This window comes from Tachypleus tridentatus, chromosome 13, assembly GCF_004210375.1.
Source record: "Tachypleus tridentatus isolate NWPU-2018 chromosome 13, ASM421037v1, whole genome shotgun sequence".
NCBI classification, from domain to species: Eukaryota; Metazoa; Arthropoda; class Merostomata; order Xiphosura; family Limulidae; genus Tachypleus; species Tachypleus tridentatus.
Genome location: NC_134837.1, coordinates 130,404,187 through 130,413,832, shown reverse-complemented (window position 1 = coordinate 130,413,832; position 9,646 = coordinate 130,404,187).

Below are 9,646 nucleotides of genomic sequence, written 5' to 3'. Positions count from 1 at the left end.
AAAACTTGAAGACACTATATGAGATCGTATGTGTTACATCTTCAGAGATGGATATAAAGTAATCTTAAAGAGAACTTCCTCTTACAAATTATTCATAAGCTATACGAAAAGAAGTTTCATCCGGGTATTTAATAAACAGAGCAGACTTGAGTAAGTGGCCTGTATTTCCATAAGCTAATTCAATTTCTTGAATTAATTGTTTATACATTAATTAAATATCTGTGACCCTACGTAGAGTTCAGTGATTCTACAAATATATCTCTACTGCTATTTCAGGGTGTTAATTCTCCAGAGCTTTATATATTTAGCCGCGTTTTGTTTGGTATATTCTGAGCACGTCCTTTTTATGTACGTATACAAAACTGAACCTAATTGTTACGGCAGTGTTATATAATCTTGTGTCTGTTTGATATATAAATATGTGTATATTTTGAATTTAAATCCATTATGCACAGACGAAGGTATTTGTAACAATGCGATATTTGTAGAGTTCCATGGCAAAATTTGTAAGAAACATTCCACTGTACCTAAATGAGTTACGTATATATAGATCTTTATAAAATTTAAACATTTATATCATACTCATGTTATATTTACCCTTTCTTTAGTCTTTAGTGATAGTTAAACACCAGAATAGCGTTAAAGGTTAAGACTAAACTCACAATTAGTCTATCACATAACGTAGATTATATAAACACATATCTAAAATATTTAATAAAATTTTATACAGCATTAAATTTCTTCATGGTTTATCTTCTTTTCTTCATATTGTTTCTGTTGATCCGTGGGACAGCGATAAGTCTAAGAACAGGCAATACCAAAATTTGTGGTTCGATTCGTATGGATAAGAGCAAATGTCTAACTTAAGATAATTCTAAAGTGTATCTTTTATGTTTTATTCACTCAAAATGAGCTTATGAGGTAAACATATTAAAATAAAACATTTCTGTTTTATACTGGCTGAACAGTATTCTATCTGCAAATTCTAATTCTAATAGTAAAATGCATTAGATAGCGAATAAATTTTTGAACAAAAATAAATGCTGAAAAATAAACATATTTATTGTAGCAGTTCTTGTAACACCTTATAATAAAATGGAAACTTAAAAAAATTAAAGAATAAAAGAAAATTAACACTTTGGCTTGCCTTGTGATTAACGTCATCCATTGTATTCGTAGGAAATGTTGAACCTAACAAACAGGTACTTAGTATTGTAGCAAAATGTAGATTAAAAGATGTTTGTGAGACACATTTGTTTTGTTTTATTCGCTACACAATGAGGAATCTGGGCTCTGTACACAGTTAAAAATTAAACCCTGGATTTGAGCATTACAAGTCCAAAACATTAACCGCTGACCCACTATGGATCATTTCTTTGAGAAAATTATTTTATTGGTTGGTTACTAAGTACAAAGCAACATAAAGGGCTATCTGCACTCTGCCTATATTGAAACCCGGTTTCTACAAGTGTAAATACGCAGAAATTCTGTTGTGACACTAGGTAGGGGTGACCTGGGAGAATAAAAAGAACACAGTCTGCAAAGAAAGAATCAAATACTTGTTTAGCCCAATAATTTGCTGCTTTCTCATGATTTATTCATTACACCATTGTATTTTTCTTTTAAGAAATTTGATAGAATAAATGTTCTTACAGATTTCTGTGATATTATTTTTTTTGTTCTTTTTCCAACACTTCTCGTCCTTAATGTTTGGACGAGATCGATATTATTTCTCACACTTTTCTTGAATATAACTAACAGTTACGTCTGCACTGATATTTAAGTTGTCATAAAATCCTCTATAGTTGTCTCGTGTAAGAACTCATGTGTTTATACAGATATCTTAAGTGAACAACACTATGATGGAATAATTGTTTCATAGCATATATTAAATTGTAAATATCAATTACGTAAATGTTAATAATAACAGTAGTTTAACAAATATTTCAAAACTTATGTACATATGTATTTTCTCTATTTCTTAACCCCTTATTTAAAGCACGTTAACATACTGTCATCAGTAAATTATTTCGTATTCGTGGTTATTTATTTACTTATTTTTTGATCGATTTTGAGTTGTTTACTGTTATTAGTGCTATTAATTTGAAAATTTAAAAAATAAACAAAACAAATGCAGAATCTCACTGAACCCAGATGGATTCAAATTACAGTACACAACATGAGATGGATAGAGTTACTTTAGTGTTTTATAACTACGAATTCGTCAGTTCATTGCACTAACAACCTGTACAAACTGTTTCTTTGGACCAACAATTGTATAATAATAATATTTTAAATCACTTATCATTTTAAAATCATTAAACACTTGTGGTATTCACGTTTCAACTAGATAAACTAAAGGTTCTTCTCAGATATATTGCGCATGAGACATTCATGTTTCAGCCAAAGAGACTAAAGGTACTTCTCAGACATGCTACATTTGTGGTATTCATGTTCAACAAGATAGACTAAAGGTTCTTCTCAGATATGTTGTACTTGCGGTATTTACATTTCCAACAAATAAACTAAAGGCATTTCTCAATAAACAGTAGATCCGGAAAGTTTCTTTCAAAGAATAAATCGAACACGAATTACAAAGAAAGAGAATCAAACGCACGTTAACAGATAAAAGATAACCTGACTAATAGTAATGTCTTTCTTATAAAATCTGACCAGTTGTTTTGTGTGTGATTCAAGACATATTTGTTTATCTAATGATTTCTGTACATAACTACACAACATGTAGAAATGAAAAGAAACGATGGTGATGATTCGAAGTGTTAAGTGAGTATTTGTTTATGTTAGAGAAAAGTCAACTTGGATATCTGCTGTGACTGTTGTTAATCTCTAGTCTTACCACTGTCCCACCGGAGTACGAGTTGAGTGAAACAGAAGTACAAGTGTAGTGTTACCCAATCCTTACTTTATATCGAAGCGAAACAAATCTATAGCTCATGCAAAGTGTTTTATACTTTGGTTCTATCCCGGAACATTAGTACGACTTTCACTCCTACGAAATAATGTCACAGAAACCAGGTAAAGTAGGTATAAATATTTAAATACTGATAAAGTGTATAAAATGAAAGTAAAAATGAATTAATGTATTGTTTCTTTCTAGTTAAGCTCAAGCCGTATCTGCTCTTCCTACCACGAATATTAAAAACAGAATTTCAGCGTTATAAATTCTCAGATTTACAGCTGAGCCACTGGGGCAAAGATATATAAACTTTAAAAAAATATGTTATATATTTATAAAAAACATCAAAATTCTTTGTTTATTTGTGTTTACAATCTCTAATTTTAAAATGATAACGTGAGAGATATAGTAGCTAGTCCACACCACCCACTGTCAACATTTGGGATACTACAAGTCAAATAGTAGGTTTTGTCTTTCACTCTAGTAAGGTACTTCCGTTCCTGTAAAATAAAGTGTAATTCTGTACAACTGAATGAAAACCAAAGATACTTAGATTCAGAGTCAGACAAGTGTAACCGTATGATCAAGCCCAGAACAACAGACACTGAAAAAATGTCCAATTCCAAATGCAATTGAACACAATACAAGGTTAACATACTTATAATTACATACTTCTTGGATAACTAAAGTTGGTGTTGCAATGTTAGATTAACTTAAGTACTTAAAGATAAAAATAAAATCATGCTATAAAGTAGTCACAGGTTAACTAAATCTAGCTGAACACCACCTGTTTTACATGATTTAAAATTCTAAATCCAAAATTAACAACCGAGGGAAACACAATAAACAGAAAATAAGAAAAACAACGTGTAAATTATTTATAAGTGATGCATCTTTGTAGAGTCAATAAAAAATGTCGAGAACTTCTGTAGAATTAGTTTTTCAATATTTTTTGGATGTAGTCTTTGTTCTTCTGAAGACAGTTTTCCACTTGACTTTTTATCAGGAACATTGAGATTAAAGAAAACTTTCAAAGACCTTACTTCAGTATCAGAGCTGTAGAATATTATTTACAAGCATAACATGTTTAATCAGAATCGCATGTCGTATCAAGATAAATTGTTATTTACCAACTAAGCTGAGATTATTCTATAATAAACAACAAACTAAGGAAATGTTTTGCATAGAAACAAAACGTGAACATGAGAGAAAAAAGAAGTAAACGTAACTGAAGATATATATAAATGTATAAAACAATATATTAAATTACACTAATGTAAGTCTCATAAACTCGGCTGACTAACATCCATATTTCACAAAATAACTGACTGGAGATTTTACACATGTTAATAAAACATGAAAAGGAATATCAACAATAATATCAAAATAAAGCGCTGGTCTGGCTTAAAGTTATCAATGTCAGCCAACATTATATGATGTAATAAATAGTGGTAAACTCGTAACTTGTTTGTTTGTTTTGGAATTTCGCACAAAGCTACTCGAGGGCTATCTGTGATAGCGGTCCCTAATTTAGCAGTGTAAGACAAGAGGAAGGGCAGCTACTCATCACCACCCACCGTCAACTCTTGGGCTACTCTTTTACCAACGAATAGTGGGATTGACCGTAACATTACAACGCTCCAACGGCTGAAACAGCGAGCATGTCTGGCGCAACGGAGATGCGAACCCGCGACTCTCAGATTACGAGTCGCACGCCTTGACACGCTTGGCCATGCCGGGCCCTTTTAAATTAAAAACAAAGCTACACAATGGGCTGTCTGTGCTCTGCCCACCACGGGTATCGAAACCCGTATTTTAGCGTTGTAAGTCCGCAGACATACCGCTGAGCCACCGGGGGGCCAAAACATGATTTATAATTATGGTTAAGTGTTACTCGTAGTAGTTAGTAGTTTAAAACTAAAATATACACTGATTTAGTATTATTATTTACATAAAGTTAATAATTTGTACTTTTATACCATACCAGGGTGAACAACTTATTTTTCATAGTGGCCACAACTGAGGGTAACGAAAACAACATTGTCATCCTATTCAAAAAAACAAAATGTTCCTGATGCAAAATGCAACATAAAGACGGCAGCAAAGACTTCACATTATTTTCAATTAAATGCTGCCTTAAAAGAGAAAGAAATACTAATTTCGCTTCAGTCATGGCTGGAGCACTGCCTGCTGTGACAGAAACTAATTTTTTACAATCCAGATTGATTTTTTTGACATTTAAAGAAATTTTCCAAAGATCTCTTTTCCACATGTTCGATTTCGTAATTCACAAAGCCCAAGCATTTTTTCCCTCACTTGAAGTTCTGAAATTACATATCAAACCCAAAATATCAACTGTGTGGTGTCTCTAACATCTGTTGACTCATCTAGTGCTAAACAAAAATATAAATACTCTTTTAGTTGTTCAAGTGACTGATTTCCTACGTTAATCGCTAACTTTATCATTCTGCGGATAATTGTTCTCGGACTTAATTGCAAATTATTAACCTTTTGAAAAATATCATATTTTATTTTTGAATCATAATTCTCCAACAGAGTTTCAATGACCACAATCAATCTATCTTTACTAGTTCAGCAACAGAAAATTATTTTCTTTCTGCTAGTATCCAAGCTACTTTATAGCTGGCAAACGTAACAAATTTCAGGTTCAAAAAAAGTACAAGTTAAGTAAGACTTTTTTCTGGGTCATACAATTGTCCTGATTCTGAATCTGACCTTTATTCCTCCAGATTAGGTACCGTTTTCCTGTACCATGAACCATATGTTTTATAATATTCTGCAAAATATCGCGTATTGAACACAACATTGCAAATACTGAAAGTTACAAAAAACAAAACAAAAATTTAGTTGGTATAACAAAACATTTATTGGTTATGAATTAAAAACACACACCTGTCAGTTTAAACAAATTTTGTTCTTCTAAGCCTCTTGTGTGGAGTGTGATCTTTTTTTATACCCCAGCAGTAGTCTGCCAACATGCCAGGGTTCCATTTTCTTTTAAATCGTCGCTCCATCACTGAAATATCCTGATGGAATCTCTCGGCATGTTCATCACTCACATCACCAAGATTTTCCGCAAAAAAATCCAAATGAGAGTGGAGCACATGAACTTTTAGAGACATGTTACATCCAATATCATGATAATGACTTAGCAGATGATTCACAACTTGCACATAGTCTTCTGAACGATGGTTCCCCAGGAAGTTATCACAAACTTTCTTGAATGACTCAAAGGCAAGCTTCTCTTTTCTCTTGAGATGTGTGATGAAGGTTTCATCAAGTACAATGTTTCGAATTTGGGGACCTATGAAGATACCTTCTTTAATTTTAGCTTGACTCAGGGTAGGGAACTTCTCTGCAAGATATGCAAATGTGGAGAATTCCTTGTCCAAGGCTTTCACAAATTGCCTGAACAAACCAAGTTAAATATGCAAAGGTGGTAAAAGAATTCTATCACTTTTCACAAGTGGTTTGTGCATGATGTTGTGTGTTTCTTGCTCATTTTCATCTCGGATCGGCCAATCCTTGCGTACATAATGTTCAGTTCTTGCTCTGAAGTTCCATAAGCACAGGAAGCAGCAAAATTTAGTATAGCCAAGCTGAAGGCCAGTAAGCATGGCCACAACCTTGAAATCTGCACAAGTATGCCAGTTATGGTCATCATACTGTATGCTTATTAGAATTGCTTTCAGATTTTCATATGATTCTTTCATGGTTGTGCTATAAGCTATGAGAACAGAAGGCAGAGTGTTACCATTGTGTAGCAGAACAGCTTTGATGCTGTCCTTGGATGAATCTATGCAAAGTCGCCAGTTGTTGTTATCATATGGTATTTCCAGTTGCTCAAAAAGTTCAGTGATGTCATTACAAAAGCATAAGTCATCCTTCATGGTGAATAATGCAAGCAGATCCTCTGTACGTTTCCTGTACAGTGTTATCTTCACTCCTTTCTCAAGAAGATTACGTTCTTGAAGCCTTGATGCCAGAAACTCACTTTTGTCTTTGGTTAAATAGAGATCCCTGCACAAGTCATTTAGAGCCTCTTGAGAAAATGGTATTGGTTTATTCTCGCTTTCTGGATGATTGGGCTCCACATATTCACCACTGGAATGTTCATCTGCACTGCTGGAACTCTGCATTTCTTGATCTGGAGGTTTGGGCACAGGCAAATTTTCTGAGTGCTCTACTGGGCGCATTGCTGATTTTAAACTTGGGTAAACAATGTGTTTCTTTTTCTTTGCTGTAGTACAGCCTGTAAAGTCTTGCTGACAGAAATAGCAATGATTAGAGTGATCTTCCTGCTCACGCCAAATCATTGGCACACCAAACTTCATGTGAACATTTTTTCCTGCATACCAGGCACTCAATGTCTTCACACATGTAAGGCAACACACATGAGGAGCCCATGACTTGTCCTGGTCTCCTAAGTCACAAACGAAGTACGCCTTGTACATTTTCTTGATATGGCGTGTAATACTGCGCTTTTCTTTAGCAAAAGTAAATTTCCCACATATGTAACAGAATCTGTTTGGATCATTTTTTAACTGTCTTGCACTCATTGTTGAAAACAAATAAGATCTGAAAGAAAAAATAAATAACGTTAAATACAAGCTTTGAAGTATAAAGTATTATGTGATAAACTCAATTAAATATAAGCACACAATAATAAACCAGAAAATATGATTTTAAACTGTACTATGCTATTTATCATATCACATTGTAGGTGTTACTAAGATTGGTCTCTAGCCCTGGGTTGAAAACCGTTTTACAATGCGGTAGAGAATTTTATTTAATAATAATGATCAAAAGGGTATACAGTGACAATTCTCCAAACACCATGCTTAATTCAACAAAACGAAGGCCAGAAATGAATTTCCCATGCCATTTTGAAATATAAAAATGGCCACAGATCTCTTGTACTTTTTTGAGTGTTGCACAGTGTTATTTGCTTCAATCACTGCAAATTTCAGCTCCCAACTTTCATTAAATTCTAGTTTCATGTGTTTCCACTCACTCGACATTATCTTTTCAGCAGTAATGCTAGAATCAAATAAATTGTCTTTATTTTCTGAGTGTTCACCGTCATCTGGATTCTTTCGTTTTGGAATTATCTACTTATCCATATTATGAGATGAAAAAACCAAATATATTAAACTCTTAAAATTGCACAATAAAAATATGTTTGCAGGCGCATGCAAAACAACGCACACTTGAACACAAACATCTAAACCATACTGACATCACAAAATGGGCGGACTCTGTGGCGGTGATGAAGCGCGCCACATTAGCCATGACGTAAGGCAGTGCAGTTGCTGATCAAATTTGCTTTAAAAAATAAATGACGGAAAAAGTTGATTTCTAAACTCGAGCTGGCCACGACTGTGTTATCCGCTGGCCACATGTGGCCAGTAGCCATGTAGTTGCCCATTCCTGTATTATTCATATGAAACAAATGTATACCCATTCTCTCAATTTAAATGTTTCACAAAGATATACCGCATTGTTTTCAACAGTGATCATAATTTTTCTAACAATAAATTAATATGTTATGTTTCTAACCAACACTGAGCTTCAAACATTTTTCATCACCAAACCAAACACCACTATATACTTATGTAGTCACTTTCAATCGGTTAATTAATATCAGGTCGTGATTGTCAAAGCGGAATTTTCATTTTTAGTTACTGGTGTGACCGAAGGACCTTGAATTTCATTCAACCTGTTCTTGAGCTAGTGCTCCCCGCTAAAACAGCGGTATGTCTACGGATTTACAACGCTAAAATCAGAGCTTTGATCCCCTCGGTGGGCTCAGCAGGTAGCACGATGTGGCTTTGCTACAAAGAAACACACAATCTTCAGCTAGTGATAATACACTCAGAGACATCTACAGAGAAACAGAGTAAGCAGTATAAACTAAGTGTATTGAGTTTTGTTTGGCTTGCTCTTGTGCTTGGGTTAGTTTCTCAGAATGTAATTAACGATGAACTATTGTAATATTTATTGGCTCTATCACAATGTATGTAATTACTTACTTTCACTTGTTTAACGCAACCTTGTTCAATGTCAATATCTTTCACTGAAATTATTTGAATATTCAAATCAGAAAATTACATGATAATCAGAGCCAAAATGAAATCGCAGTGGAAGGGTTTTATGAACATTGTTTGGCTTTACAGGAGTACACAATGATAGATTGTGATTACATGGACTGTAGTGGTACATATTTTGTGGCATAAAGCATCAGGGCTACCAATGTCAAACATACCGTAACGGTATCAATTATAAACTACTCAGGAAGTTAAAATGTTCCAAAAATGTAGAATAAAAACAATTCAAACGTTGCATTTAAACAATATTTGCTTGGAACTCAAGGTAAAACAAATTAATTGAAGTAATATAACTCAAATAATAATAATTCTCAAGAATGACACTTTCTAACACCAAAGATGATCATGTTGTCACTTGGAAACGTAGGTTAAATATGACAGTAAAATAAATGGAAATGTGAGTGTCACGAAGGTCAAACACAAACACTTTTTTCAGTTGTAAAGAAACCGATGGATAAAGTAACTACGACCATTGAAACAACTAATCAGTAAAACACACTGTTTCTGATTCCTATGGAAATAAGATTGTCCAAACAACAATTGAAAGCTTTATTTTGATAAATCAGTGTTTCTTGTTCCACTCAACTCAACTGCCAACTAG